This window comes from Zootoca vivipara, chromosome 15 (genome assembly GCF_965207765.1).
Source record: "Zootoca vivipara chromosome 15, rZooViv2.hap1.1, whole genome shotgun sequence".
In the NCBI taxonomy this organism is placed as follows: domain Eukaryota; kingdom Metazoa; phylum Chordata; class Lepidosauria; order Squamata; family Lacertidae; genus Zootoca; species Zootoca vivipara.
Window position 1 is genome coordinate 21,215,325 of NC_142598.1, and position 13,413 is coordinate 21,228,737.

The 13,413-nt window shown below is 44.7% G+C and overlaps 1 long non-coding RNA gene across 6 annotated transcripts in view; it reads right to left on the minus strand.

Annotated features, from left to right (window-relative positions):
* The window catches only part of LOC132591241 (uncharacterized), a 37,153-nt gene continuing 23,740 nt past the window's right edge, over positions 1 to 13,413 (minus strand). For 3 of the 6 annotated variants that reach the window (XR_015947280.1, XR_015947282.1, XR_015947281.1), the window contains exons 2-3: positions 3,062 to 3,455; positions 1 to 586 (exon numbers count right to left, since the gene is read on the minus strand). This is a non-coding gene — a long non-coding RNA (uncharacterized LOC132591241). Of the gene's footprint in view, positions 587 to 3,061; positions 3,456 to 6,073; positions 6,230 to 13,413 lie in introns of those variants that run through there. The other 3 variants (XR_015947284.1, XR_015947283.1, XR_009556858.2) reach the window with 3 other exon arrangements.

Below are 13,413 nucleotides of genomic sequence, written 5' to 3' on the forward strand. Positions count from 1 at the left end.
TTAGCTGGAACAACTTTATTCAAATAAAATGCCATCCTCAACGTAGCCCACCCTTCCATGGCCTGGAGGAAAACACCTGCCGGGCGGACTTCCACCCCACGGAAATTGCCAGGAACTGCCCCACCTCTGCACCCATCTCAACTGGTTGCCCCTCCTGCCAAACAACAGGGAGCACCATCAGCGACGGGAGAAGAGCAATTGACATCCCGCCATCTGAAAGAAAAAGTCATCTCCCCACCCAGCTAATCCGATCGCCACCCATCCTCCTTGTCCTTCCCCTCCCTCCCAGTCCAGGGATTTTCACGCAGGGACAGGAAGGCATAAAAAGGGGCTTCACCATTTCCCGGGGTTCCTTCCTTCTTTCCAGAGGCAGGGACCCTACAGCTGTAGTTCTTTCTTTTCTGTAATAAAAGGATCAGTTTGTTTTTCCTGACAGCATCGTGTGGTCTCTGTCATTTTCCCCGGCGGAGCTGAACTTAGTGCAAATTTTGGAGCTTCCGACCCGCGTCTGTCCTTCTTAAAAGGCAACGCATTTTGGGGTACATTTTTCATAACAGCTTCTTCCGCTCTTTTGGCAAGTCCTGTCCTGCAATGCCAAACAAAAAAGCTTCTGGGTTTTTCTAAACAAACGTTATTTTAAACATCTTTTTCATTTCATCATAAATTATTTCCCACTATGTAGCTTTTGATTACTTTACAATTCCACCATATGGTCAAAAGTGCCTTCCTTCTCTTTGTACTTCCAGCGCTTATTAGAACTTGTTCTATACATTTTAGCAGTTTTCACAGGAGTTACATACCATCAATACATCATTTTCATATAATTCTCTTTCAGAATCATACAATTAGTAAATTTTAAATTTACTTTCCATAGTTTCCCCCAGTCTTCCATTTGTATATTATGTCCTAAATCTTGTGCCCAAATAATTGTTCTTGACTAGGGTTTCATTCTCTTTGCTAATGAAGGTTTGCTTAAAATCACAAGTGCTAAACCACCAGTCAAGCCTGGAAGGATAAAATTAAACACCTACATTCCTGGAGTAATCTGACTACTGTAGTTCCCTCCAAAGTATTTATGGGTACTTTAAAACAAAATAAATAAAAAATTCCTTCCAGTAGCACCTTAGAGACCAACTAAGTTTGTCATTGGTATGAGCTTTCTGTGTGCACCGTTTGATTGAATAGCTATCAGCTAGGCAGGCAGGAGAGGGGAAAAGGTTAGAGCTAGGCTCCGTTGCCAGGGTGACAGACAGGGAGATACACATAACCAACAGGACCGCTGTCTTGCTGGCTCCCAGGGTGGAGTTTGGGGCACTATAAAATACCAAAGCCTTAATCACCAGGTCTGGCCCCTCCCAAGACCTGTGGGTCTCTTCCTCTCTCACACACACACACACACAGCCCCAGAAAGTCTTCCCGCAAACAACCAGATCTTTCCCAGTTTTTATCCCCTTCCTGCATGTCTCTCTGTGTGAATTTGATTCTGCCAGGATGTCCTCAAATTAGATGTGTTAGTAATACGGTGAGAGCAATTTTCTGCTTCAGATTCCATTTCCTGCGCTCCTGTCATAGGCATCCCTGATTGCCTCATCTCTTCGTCTCTCGAAAGGTCAATTGTCCTCTGCCTGGAGCCAGTGATGGACCACAGGGATGCTCTGGGAAGATCACACTAGGACTCGGGATTTTAAAACCTGATTTATTATTAGATGGTGTTGTTAATTAGTTTTATGGCAAGGGCTATAAGTGAACATTTGCGGTAACGCTTACAGTTAACCTCCCTTTACCCTCCTTTTTAAAAAGCCAATCATTCTCCATTGTGACTAAATGGGACCATTCTTGGGGACTTCCTGGGCTTGTCAGTAATTATTTGGAGGGACTTGGTTTGAACAGAGATATCGGATTCTTATCTCATTATACATGATAAGCGATCTTCAGCCATCTCAACCCTTGCTTTTTCATGCAAAACCATTTGCAGTCGTTTTCGGTCATCAACAGCTATCAGTCAGTCAATCACCCACTTCCACCACCCTTCTGAGTGATCCCCCCTCCCCTCCCCATCCCCACCCCTTCTCTACATAAGTGCCTGGGGACTTCTATTTCACTGTATCTGAAGAAGTGTGCATGCACACGAAAGCTCATACCAAAATAAAAACTTAGTTGGTCTTTAAGGTGCTACTGAAGGAATTTTTTTATTTTACTTCGACCCAGACCAACACGGCTACCTACCTGTATTTGAAAAATGCAAGGGCACAATCCAGACCAGTGTAAGCAGCGTGTGTCCATGGAAGAATTAAACACCTTCTTGACTTTCTCTCACTGAAGCGAATGAGATGCAAAAGTGCTTACTTACCTTTGAACAGCTCATGCCTCAAGTTTATTAAAAATCTTTGCATCCCATATTCACTCAAGTATTTTTAAGTCCCCTTCAGCAGATATAGATGAAGTCTGATGCATCATCAAGTAAGGTTACCAGATTTTTTTCTGTGAATCCAGGGACACTTTTCAACTTCTTACTAAATAGATGGATTTTGTCAGGGGACTGATTTGTAAATCCAGGGACTATCCCCGGGAAACGGGGACGTCTGGCAACCTTATCATAAAGGCTACAATCCTACCCACACTTAGCTGGGAATAAGTCCCTGTGAACCCAGATGGGTTTACACCAGAGTAGACATGCAGAGTGTTGCACTGGAAATCTCTCTGTTGACACTTTTTATTTCAAAAATATCTTTTTAATTTACAGGCTTGCCATGTGACCTCCAAAAACAGACTCACAGTTATGAGAAAGCACATCAAACAGAGGCCTCCATGCACAATAGTTTGGTTGTACGTGCCAGTTTGAAAGCAAGCGAACACAGACACTGAACTTTCAAAGTTGCCAGAAAACCTGTTTGCATCTGTACCTGCCTCACACTTTGCCCAGGTCTCCTCCCAAGTCTCTTGCTTCATGATTCTCCATTTACTGACAGAAGATTGGTAAGCTATTGATCATGAACTGCTAAAAATAAAAAAATAAAAACACCACCCCATGTTTTCCCCATAAGGTGACCTTGTCTGTTACCTTTGCAGGGAGAATTGCTCCTCCAGTAGAGTCTGGAATGCAGGCAGACCAGATCCATAGAGAGACTTCTCACACCAGTGACTGGGAACGTTAGAAGGGGAAGCAGCCACCTGATCCAGCCGACCTAGACACACAACCATGGAATAGGGCATCTTCTGACAACTCTGTCACTGCAACCTGAAAGAATCTTAGTAAAATGAGTTGCAGGCGGAACGCAATAGAGATTTCCTCCCTAGCCTGCGATCGAGAATCACTAGTTTGCCCTACCAGCAGGTGAACCTCATTGTGGTATCACAGAATAGGGCCTCCTCTGCAGTGACATCCTGATGGCAGAAGTTCCTCTCATTGGAAGCACAGATGGTGATCATGTTGGTTTTTCAAGTTCTCTTCTCTTCTGAAAAAAAATATGATTGAATGAACAGGATTGCTCAATACGAGCTCCTTGGTAACTTTAGTTTATATCAGCCTACCATTTAGAACTTCTGATAGGTAAACGTAAAGGGACCCCTGACCATTAAGTCTAGCCGTGGACGACTCTGGGGTTGCGGCCCTCATCTCGCTTTACTGGCCGAGGGAGCTGGCGTACAGCTTCTGGGTGATGTGGCCAGCATGACTAAGCTGCTTCTGGCGAACCAGAGCAGCGCACGGAAACGCCATTTACCTTCCCGCCGGAGCGGTACCTATTTATCTACTTGCACTTTGACGTGCTTTCGAACTGCTAGGTTGGAAGGAGCTGGGACCAAGCAACTGTGAACTCTGCGAAGCCTGAAGGAAAGAAGAGCTAGAACAGAAGAAGAAGTGACGGGCGCTCACCCTGTTGCGGGGATTCGAACCCCTGACCTTCTGACCTTTGACCGGCAAGCCCTAGCTTTGGTAAATAACAGCCGGTAGGTGGGTACTAAACTGTTAAGGCCACTAAACTGTACGTGAAAGGACGTCCAAGGGGGGCCCTTGTAACACTGGTATCCACTTCCTTGACAACACAGTTTATCGAGTTTAAAGATTCGGAGCACTTGGTGCTGGGGATCATCTTGCTTTCTGGGCCCAAAAGTATCATTCTTGTTTCAGCTTATATCCCCCCCATACAAACTGCAAATACAGATTGAGAGTACACGGCACAATTTAAAAATAAATAAATTATACTCTCTCCAAATTACACTGGTGCCTCGCTAGATGAATTTAATTCGTTCCACGGGTCTTTTCTTATAACGAAAAATTCGTCTAGCGAATCCCATCGGAATGCATTGAAATTTTTTTGAATTTTTTTTTTTGCCCATAGGAACGCATTAATTGAATTTCAATGCATTCCTAGGGGAAACCGCGATTCACTAGACAAATTTTTCGTACAATGAATTCGTCTAGCGAGGCAACCTCCGCTCGAAAAATCCTTTCGTTAAGCGGAAATTTCGTTAAGCAGGGCATTCGTTAAGCGAGGCACCACTGTAAGTGCCCTGATGCGCCACTCTATATAATGGGAGACCTGAATGCCAAAATAGGCCCCGATAACGACTGCCTAGAAGCTAAACTCCCTATACTAACGGAACTCAAGGAAAATAATCCTTCCTCCTTACGCTCCCCCCCCCCCTCGCAGGTCCTCCAAAGACTGCATAACCAACTACCGGGTGTATGCCGGCTTTTGCCTGGCCTCTTTACAGTCTTGACCTTACGATTGTAAATGAGGTGTTTCCTTTGGGCAGCGAAGGAGAGTTTACATTTATAAATATTGATGGAGTCAGCACAGTAGACTATTGTCTCACAAACAGGAAGACCTTTAAATCAATCAAAAACTTTAGTATTGATAACGGAACCGAGAATGATCACCTCCCTCTGATTCTCTCCATCTCAGGCCAAAACTCAAATCGGAGGTCACACATAGAACAAGAGATAAACGGTTAAGCTAAAGGGTCAGCAAAGCATAGGAAAAAATGGACCCCTGAGCTGAGTATCTTAGCCGAGACTAGACTGAATTCACAAACTGCAATTAGTTTAAGATCAACTATAATCATAGCTGTCAAGTTTTCCCTTTTCTCGTGAAGAAGCCTATTAAGCATAAGGGAATTTCCCTTAAAAAAGGGGAGAACTTGACAGCTATGGTGACTATAATTAATGCTCTTTCAACAGATTATTCCCTGGCGGTTTACGAAAATCTCATTGAGTATTTGCAGGATGTGGTCTCACTGAACACAAATCTAGCCAGCAAGCCCCGTATTGTTAAAGGGAGCAGCTGGTTTGATCAAGAGTGCCACATGAAGAAGAAAGTCTTAAGGGACTCTTATTTAGCTTATAGAAACACTGGTTTAAATTATCTACCTCCAACTTATTTAAATATCAAAAAAGAGTACAAAACCATTTTGGCCACAAAAAAAAGGCAGTTTGAACAAAATTCCTGGTCCCTGTTACTGAATGCTTCGCTAAATAACGAAGCCAAACTCTTCTGGCAATTGGTATCCCGTATGCTAAGTAACAGTTCCCCAACCCCTAGCTGTGCCATCCCAGCCCAAGTATGGGCAAACCATTTCAGAAAAATATTTACAGACAATTTGAACTCCTCCCCCTGCTTTTATGATGAAGATTCCACAGAAATGTCTTTGCTCCCACGATGGAGCCTGGTTATAGTAGAAGTGGTTTTTTTGTTTTTTGTTTTGGTGATTATCCTTAAAATCTTCATCTTGGTATTTTTCTGAGATTTCAGTTTAGAAGATCTTGCTTGGCTAAGCTTTCTTTTGGGGACTTTCTCAAAGTCCATCTTTTGTCCACAATTGACCGTCCCTCTTTGATTAGGATTAATTCTTCTTTGGTCTTCTATTTTCTTTCCGTTTCAATTTGATTTCAAAATTATTGCCTCTCCTAACACTTTTGACAGATACCTAATTAATACATATATATCAGCTCACAGGTGAAAATTAATTGTACCTCTTTTTGAAGTTGTAAACTGTAAAGTTTCAGTAGAGTAAAATCCCTTCGTTTACTTAAAAAATCTAACCTAAACTGGTTTCAGTTGTGTTTACAAACCTGTTTCATCTTCCCCAGCCGGGTCTCTCTCCTAATCCCTCTGCCCCTTAACTCCTTCAGCTTTGACCAGTGAGAGGGCTAACACCAGTCCTATAGCCAGGGACAGGCTCACTCACTGGAATGGTGGCTCGCTCCCTCCACCACCTGTCATAATGACACATAAAAAAGTCCCTTGCAGCATTAATACAGTGGGTGTAAATGTCTTCATTTTCAGCAAGCAATGATTGCAGGGCTTTGGTGAGGAATTAGTATTTTCTTCCCACATTAATACATGTTGTAAATAAATGTGTTTCACACTGTTTCTTTCATCATCTTACTATTAAGGTGACTCCCTTGCTGTTTCATTCTTGACCCACACTTGAATAAACCTGCAAACAGGTGTGTGTTTACTCAGAAATTAATCCTGGTATATTCTATGGGCCTTAGCCCTTCATGTTTTTAGGACTGCAGCTGAAGATGTTGGATTGGGGAGGGCATGCTCATCACTTCTTGGCATTTATTAACCCATCACACTCTCAAGTGACCACCGTGGTGAAAAAGGGCTGGGGGAAGAGAAGAGCTATGGGAAGAGGGGCTGGCTTGGGACCATGAGCCTAGCCAAGGTGGCAGGGGGCAGGTGCCCCCCTAAATCAATAAAAATAGGTTCTGCCCTCCCTAACAAAAGCCTCCCCCCCCACAAAAATCCTGGCTATGCCCATGCCTGGCACTCAGTGGCCCCCATTGAATTCTATGGAACCAAATAAACAGGCTGCAATCTGGGCACAGCTGAAAAGGACAGCAGTCGCTTCTCACTCCAGACACTTGAGACTGCATTCACACATTTTAGTCTAGAATCAATGGAGTCTGAATGCTGGTGTGTGTTTTTAAATGTACAGGCAGCGACTGTTTTACATGCATCCGATTGAGGTGTGACAGTCACACACACATCTCTCTGGATCTGGAAGTGGCCCCAAAAGGGGGTGGAACAAGACGGGGGCAGGGCGGGGGGTGGGGCAGAACAGGGTGGGCTTACACATGGTCCGCCAACATGTGCGAAGACCTGAAACGCAACCCCCAAGCAAATGGGCAGTTGCATGTACTCCATATGTTCTAGAGCTATTGCACATCTTTTGTCTGAAAAGTGCTTCTTGAGATTGTGTACACCCTATGGGAGCAATTCACTGTTGTGTTATTATTGAATGTTCTGTCAGTGCAAGTGGTTCAACTTGCCAGATGGAACAGTCCCTCCTCTCTGAGACTCCATCCCAGCATGCTTTTCCGGGGGTTCTCCTGACCCTCCCAGAGCCATTTTGGGGGAACACACAGGCAGGGGGCAGCGGGGAAGAGAAGGGAGGACACTCCATTTCACAAGCAAATCTCCATATGCAGGGTTTCTGCTGAAAGGACGCATTAGGTGACTCCCACCCTATACCTTTACAGGACATTCGAAACATATTATTTCCCAGTTTGTTAAGGGTTCCTGGGGTCAGTTTCAGGGTCAGTTCCATAACCTACGAGCTATGTAGCCTTTTGTCCCCAGGTAGGGAAATCAAAGCATCAGCTGATGTGTGAATGAGCATATGATTTCCTTCTTTGTACAGGTGCCCATTCATCCACACTGCCCAGCAGAAGCAAATTACCGTATGCAATGGTGTGTTGATGGTGGTTGGAACATGCTGGGCTTGGAAGGGGGTGGGTGGAAAAGATGTGCTTCCTGGGAGGCATCTGTGCTCTGGCCACCAAAAGGTCATCGCAGGGGAGGGGAGGAAGCCCTGGGCCAGCACCTGATTCTTAGCAGCTTGTTGGAAGGTTTATGACGTTCCTTTATTGCTCTCATTTCCTTGAGGTGTATTGAAAGCTACAAAACACCAAAGGCCAAGGAAATGAACGACTTGGAATATGGAGGCAAGTGTTCATCCCTAACGAAGACTCAACAGTGTCTTAAATTTAATGAGATGGATTTTGTCTTTGAGGCAACAAAGCTCGAGCTACCTTAAGCATCTTTTCAACCATAAAATAAAAACCACTGCAATGGGGACGTTGTGGTGTTATGCAAGTGAATAAATGACACCATCTTTTGTATGACTAGATTGCTGGTTAAGTGTTGGTTGCTTGTTTTTCGATCTGGTTCTAGAATTAGACCTGGTTCTAGAATGGGTGGCTGCTAGCTCTGGAATCTGTGACCCAGGTGGTATGATCCTGTTCATATTCTTGACCATTGAGCCTCTCTAAAAGTAAATCCCATTGGTGAAGTGTGCCTCTAATTTTAATTCAGAAAACGTTGGATGCCTCAGGTGTCAATACCCTGCAAAACACAAACTGGTGTATAAGTGAAGATTAAGATATGGGCTGGGAAGGCCTTGCTTTAAATTTTACCTCGACCATGAATTCTTTAGTGGGCTTTAGCTATGCTTGCTGTTTCTATGCCTCAGAAATGTCCCCACTCTGGCAACATACTAATAAGAGTACCGGCCTTTTTTACAGGGCTGTGGTAAGGCTGTCTGAGAAAATGAAAGCAGTTTGAACCGTTTTGCTTGCCTCAGCAGCATGCATTGGGGGGGGGGGGGCGAGACACACACCTCAAACCTGAATAATATAAATGTTCATTATTAACAGAAATCTTCTTTTTTAAGTTTTCAAGAAGTGTTTATGCCTAGCTAGGTTATAAATAATAGGAGCCATCAGAGAGATGAGCACAGAGTGGTGTAAACAGAGAGTCATGCTCTCACTTCATCCCCCCCCATCAAAGTTCCCAGGGACAGGAATGCTGCTACAACCCATTTTTTTCCACACCTGCCCCCTCATAGGGATCATTCTGACATGCTTAAGTAGGTACAAAGGAACCTGTGGCACTTCTCCAAGCATTGATTGTGGCCTCCCTCACCACAGTAATCCAACGAAGATCACTTCTGCGATACGCACGGACTCAACCATGGCAATGCTACTGAGTGGTGTGCCGTCAAAAGCTGTTGTTGGCAACCGTCAGTCCCGAGAGACAAGCTAAGACTGCATTAACTGGTTTCTTCTTGCAGTACAGATTGCGTTAAGCAATAGTTCCTGCTGCAGTTTTGGGTGACCTTTTAAGTGGGGGAAAGAAAGGTTACTTGGGAGAAAAATCGAACAGGCAGCTGTGTACTTTTTTTAAAAAAAATCAGTTTCAGGATAGCTATATTTCCTGTTTCTTTTTCGTCACAGATGTAATGACGGTACGACTCATTGTTTTGGGGTTTTTAGTACTTGTAACTTTAACGTAACTTTGGAAGCAAATTCTCTTCCAGAAAGGGAAAATGGGATGCATGTATATGGAAATTGGATCAGGAAATATTAAAACATGCTCCCAAACTGTCTGTTGGAGTGGGGTTTAAATGACAGAGGGGGCCCAGCCCCTTTACCTTTTGTGATGGCCCCCACAGCTACTGTTTTCTGTGTACAGGTGTGTTTGTCAGTAAGGTTTTTAGCCTGAGAACACCAGGCAGGCAGCATTGGGAACATCTGCTGCCCCAGCTAGGCATGCAGCTGCTGCTGGGGCAGCTCTATAATGCTTGCCTGGGGGCAGGGCTACCCACAAAGGACAACACCCAAGGGGGAGGTGGTTTTTTTTAACTTGGGTGGGTGCTGTTTTATTTGGAGGCTTGGGTTGTTTAAAATTGTTGTTAAATGTTGTATGTTATTTTGGATTTTTGGTTTTGGATTTGTGGACTGGAGAATTGTTTAGGGGCTTTCGTTGGGGAGTCTTTATGAGTGTGTATACATTTGTATTGTTAATCGTTTTTATTATTTTTATTATGTGTTTTGTGTTTTGTATATTGTAACTTTGAGTTGCAAACCACCCTTAGACCTATAAGTATCGGGCAAGATACAATTTTTAACAACAACAACGGAGTTCCAAACAAGGTAGCAATTCACAGGTTTTGACCATGCAGAAAAATCAAAACAAAGATGATGCAACATGTGGGTTGGCAGTTGGAATCAACCTTTGTCCTCTTCCCTCATCCTTCGCAACTTGCTGCCTTCCAGATGTTTCCAACTGCTGCTCCCATCAGGCTGCATTATGGATAAAGTAAAACATAGGAGTGTGTTGTTCCATATTTCTTAAAGCTACTGCAGTCTGTCTCCACCATGTCTCAATTCTCCAAAGGAACACAGCCCCTGGGAACCCCTCGGGGATCTTGCAGAGAGTGTGAGTGACACACAGCTTTTGTAACACAACATTATACAGGGGTACCTCAGGTTAAGAACTTAATTCGTTCTGGAGGTCCGTTCTTAACCTGAAACTGTTCTTAACCTGAGGTACCAGCTAATGGGGCCTCCTGCCGCCACTGTGCAATTTCTGTTCTCATCCTGAAGCAAAGTTCTTAACTCTGAAAGGCAGCCCTGTTTAGGGAAGCTTTTAATATTTCATGCTGTATTGTTTTAATATTCAATTGGGAGCTGCCCAGAGTGGTTGGGGAGACTCAGCTAGATGGGCGGGGTATAAATAAATAAATAAATAAATAATAATAATAATAATAATAATTACCCGAGATACTATTTCTGGGTTAGCGGAATCTGTAACCTGAAGTGTCTGTAACCAGAAGCATCTGTAACCTGATGTACCACTGTAGCAAAGGTTTTCAACCTTTTTGAGTCCATGGCTCCCTTGACCAACTACATTCTTTCTGTGGCACCCCTGTGGGGCCCAGGAGCCCAGTTAGGTCACCCCTTGCCTGCAGAGCTGGCAGCCTCTCACCCTTTTTCAAACACCCTCCCTTGTAGAGTGTTCCCTCAGCCTCCTCTCCTCTCCCCTCTCCTTGGGAGTCCTCCGGGCAGCTGCTTCTGCTGCCCCTGGTCTCCGAGCTGCCCCCCAAAGAGAGGTGCCTCCTCACACTGTCCCACAGGGGCCTGGGACTTGTCTGTCCATACTCCATTCCCAACAGCAAGGACTGGCTGGGTGGCCTCCCTCACCACCCACTTGCTAGCTTACTCCAAGGCCGCCTCAGCTCCTGGCAACCAGCATCCCCTGATCAGCTCCAGAGGCACCATTCACCTGGGCAGCTTGTAGCAAGGGCTGCTGCAACAAACATCTGGGCAAGCCTTTGGGAGGGCAGAGATTCAAGAGGGCATCAGAGGAGGGAGGAAAGGAAGGAGATACGGACAGAGGCCAGTATTGCCCATGGCATCACTGACCCTCATTCAAGGCACCCCAAGGTGCCACGGCACTCAAGTTGAAAACCCCTGCATTATACCATTAAAAAACAGAACAAAACAACCCCCATAACTCTATCATTTGAGCACGACTTTTGCTCTGGTAGCAGTGTCTGCTTCCGTCCATAATCTTTGCCAATGCAAGTGATTAGGTAATGCCTGGAGTCTTGTTAACTAGGGCACAGTTTTCATACGCTCGCCTTGCTTAACAGCGAAACTATAATCCTCGACTTGATCTGCTCCTGTAAGCTCCTCTGGCTTACATTGGACTTGCCCCAATAGCATGCTTTAAAAGAAAATAAAGAAATGCCAGGCAGCGCCTTGGATTCTTAAGAACAGCAAAACAAAGAAACCATTAGGTTTTAGGACTGTTTAGACATCACAAGAGGGCTAGGGAGCATGCTGGCAACAGTAGACTGTGAGTTTCCAAGCTCCAGGCCAGCTCCCTGTTCAGACTGAGACGTTGCAAACTTCCAACTGCTGACGTAATTGTTCATGCTTATATTGAGAAAGGTACTTTCATGAATACCCAGTGAGATAGTGAACGAGAAGAGACAGAGCGCCCCTCATTGTCCCTTTTCACTCCAGAGCTGTTTTCTTTAGCAGGGCCCAATACAGAAAAACCTGCAAAATAAGGGATTTGGTGGCAGTGGGGTGAGGAGGGGGGGGAATAAAGCTCTCTGTCAGGGATTATTCACACTTACTTTCCCCCTGTGCTTTCCAGGTATGGTCCATGCTTTAACTGTCTCACTAGAGTGGCACATGCTCTGGTTATCTCCCACTTGGACTATTGAAGGTGACTCGGAAACTACAATTAATCCAGAATGCAGCTGCCAGACTGGTGACGGAGCAGCCACCAGGACCATATAACAGTGGCTCTGAAAGGCCTACATTGGCTCCCAGTACGTTTCTGAGCACAATTCAAAGTGTTGGTGCTGACCTTTAAAGGCCTAAATGGCCTCAGCCCTGGATACCTGAAGGAATGTCCCAACCCCCATTGTCCATTCTGGACAATGAGGTCCAGCTTCGAGGACCTTCTGGCGGTTCCCTCACTGAGAGAAGTAAAGCTACAGGGAACCAGGCAGAGGGCCTTCTCGGTAGTGGTGCCTGCCTCATGGAACGTCCTCCTGTCAGATGTGAAGGAAATAAGCAACTATCTTGAGTTTTAGATGACAGCAGAAGGCAGCCCTGTAGGGGGAAGTTATTAAAGTTAGATGTTTTATTATGCTTTTCGATTTGTTGAAAGTCGCCCAGAATGGCTGGGGAAACCCAGTCTGTTGTTGTTGTTGTTGTTGTTGTTGTTGTTGTTGTTGTTCTTCTTCTTCTTCTTCTTCTTCTTCTTCTTCTTCTTCTTCTTCTTCTTCTTCTTCTTCTTCTTCTCCTCCTCCTCCTCCTCCTCCTCCTCCTCCTTCTCCTTCTCCTTCTCCTTCTCCTTCTCCTTCTCCTTCTCCTTCTCCTTCCATGTCTGAGTGTTCCCAGTGTCAGTTGTGGGGGAGGAGTGAGCAATGTCCCTATTTGCACCTGAGGAATGTTGGAAGGTATTCTTGTCCTCACAAGGCAACATCCTCCGTTGCTATCTTCTCCTTGTAAAATAAGACAATTTCTACCTGTAGTTCTGAAATCAGCCTTGTTAGGTATGTATATATAACAATTGGATCCCCTGTGGAGTCCCAGAGAACCATTTATTATCATCTCTCAGTGAAGAATGGCTAATTGAGCTTTCAGAGCAATTCATTTAGCTATATTAATTACCCAGCAAGCAATAGGAACGGCTAATGGTGCTCACAGGACCATATCTAAAGACATAATGTCTCAACCACGCACAGGCGAGTCATCGAATTAGCTACTGATATTTATTTAAACGGATGCATAAGGAATGTAGAATTTTTACACAGATAGACTATAATTCTGATATCTGGTGGTGCTTAGTGCTCCAGAATCTTGATCCTGTTTTTGACCCAAAATGGGGGCGATCCTGTTTTTATAGGGATGGGTGACAACTCTCGTTTCCATGTAAGTGTAGTAAAGCCATTTAGAGTTGTTCCTCTTATCACTGACCAGCAGGGACGGTCACATTTGATTACTTGATCATGTTGGGAAGGGAAAATGAAGTATTTTGCCCTCTGAACTGGCGGGAATAAGGGGGAGATACGTCCCAAGAGTCGAGGCAAGTGGGC